The 2,171-nt window shown below is 40.1% G+C and overlaps 1 pseudogene; it reads left to right on the forward strand.

Annotated features, from left to right (window-relative positions):
• The first annotated feature begins 1,540 nt into the window (after nucleotides 1–1,540).
• LOC149035765 (2-oxo-4-hydroxy-4-carboxy-5-ureidoimidazoline decarboxylase pseudogene) overlaps nucleotides 1,541–2,171 on the forward strand; it is a 1,590-nt pseudogene continuing 959 nt past the window's right edge.

Below are 2,171 nucleotides of genomic sequence, written 5' to 3' on the forward strand. Positions count from 1 at the left end.
CTGGTTTACATATTGGTGAAAAGAAAAGTTAAGTTCACTTGGCATGAACAACATGGAGAGATTTTCACTTACACCAAAAGCCAAACATGCCAGTCAAACCCTCCGCAGTGTATCTTGGGTAGTGTCACCGATTGCCCCTTTAATCAAATAACACTGGGTGGCCGGTTTACTTTGGCTCCTGGGGAGGCCAACCGACTGAGTTGCTTCACCAATGAAGCTGAATATAGGAATGGAAATGATCAACTGAAAACACTGCCGTAGAATCTACACCTGGATGTCCCTGCCATGGCGGTGGTCCAGGAAGGGGGAATGGTGCGAGCTCAACCAGACCTATCTTCCTTCAGTTTTTGGACTCAAATATTTTTTCTTTAATGCCAACCAGAAAATTTACTTCTGGTGTGCGCCATTGAAGAATTCTCCGTCAGAAAGTGCACGCAAACAGTTTTTCGTCACTTTAGTCGCCTCACAACTAACTCAGATATCCTACTTTTCACTAGGCTGAGTTTCTTATCCTATGCGAAAATTGATGTCTTGATATACGGAGATGCTTCCAAATTTTGTAAGGGTGTTGCGGATAACTAACCGCAAGCTTCTCGAGCTAATATACCTACTCCTTGGTTGAGCTCATGTAGTTTGCGCCTGAGCCTTTCCAAAGGTGGGTTTCTGTTATTTGCGATTTGTTTGGTTTAATCAAGTTTGTTAATAATGATCATTCAGTTCTGGAATAATTAACCTATTTGACATTAATTCTATTTAACGAGAAAGGCTTAACAGCATCATAGAACTTTGGATTTTAAAAACTCTGCTCTACGCCAAACGTGCTGCGCTGCTGAATTCTTTCCCCATTAAAGCCCATTACAGACCAAAACACATGGTTGGTTTTTGAAAAACATTTTCAGGTGTCTTGGATGTATGAATTCTCCATAATAGTGATCAGAATTTCATACTCCCGGTAATATTAACCCGTTGTATACATGATATCGCCAATCAGCTGCTGACACGTCACTCACCTTCCGCGTCACTCAGTTAGGTTGATGAATGAACAGCGGAGCCTTCAACATTCTCAATCCGAAGTCGTTTGTTGGAATTTTTTCAGATTATGGCTGCCAAAACACTAAAAAATCCGTATTACTTACAGAAAGCGACGTTCAAACTTTCCTAGAAGGGGAAGAAAACCAAAATACGGAAAGAAAAACCGAAAGTTGCGTATTCAGTGGCTTAAGTAATGGCATTTCTCGCGGCTGAGAACGAAAATCGACAACTGGAATATTTGTCACCAGCCGCTTTTTGGCCGTGTACCTGAAAGATTTCTTCTGTTGGTAAGGACCAAGTAAATAACTAAGAATTTTGCGTATTGAAAGTTAGGCCTGTTGTTTGTTTTTGTAGTGTTTCAAATCATTTCTTTTTTTTTATCTTAAGGCTTAGCGCCCACGCACTTTACGATTTTTATTCGGGGATTGTCGATCCTTTTATTTTCATCTGTTAATTAAGTCGCCTTTTCTTGTCAGTAAAAGGCTATTGCGTTTATATGATAAACAAAATAATACATGGTTTCTTCTCGTGCTTAACTCGACATCTCACTCGTGAGCTATCAAGCAAACTTTCGAAGGGAGATTCCATATCTACGCGTACCCATGTAATTATTCTCTATGTACTGTTTAAGTTTCTGCGAGATAAAATTCACAAAACCAACACTGAGAGATACTTTGGCCTGGAAATAACGTCTAGCAATATATTTGCTTTGTTATACCTTTTGTCAAGCCAAGCTTTCATTTCCTTTGTTTTCATTTCCTTTGCATTGAGAAAAAAAAAGCCAGACGCATTCTCTCGGTCAGATTCGCCTCATGGGAAAAATAAAAATAAAAAGCGCAATGGAGTAGGATTTCGGATCAAAACCTTCTGGGTTCTGGATTTTTAGCTCCTGAGACAACTGAATTTGTCCAGTTCCAGTCATTTGTATTCCAGATTCTTCAGTCCTTCAGACTGGTAGTTCACACCTTTGAAGAGAAGGTTTCTTGTATTCAGCCATAACTGAAGAAGACGGACGTTCATATCGAAAGGGAAGGACACTGTTGAGATCTCTCTAAGTTTCTCGAGCAGCATATGGCCCGGAAGCTGAGTATTCAAGCCGTGAACGAGCTCAACTATAAAGATTTTATTTCAACCTTCGC

The sequence above is a fragment of the Pocillopora damicornis genome, chromosome 13 (assembly GCF_964200805.1).
Source record: "Pocillopora damicornis chromosome 13, jaPocDami1.2, whole genome shotgun sequence".
Classification (NCBI taxonomy): domain Eukaryota; kingdom Metazoa; phylum Cnidaria; class Anthozoa; order Scleractinia; family Pocilloporidae; genus Pocillopora; species Pocillopora damicornis.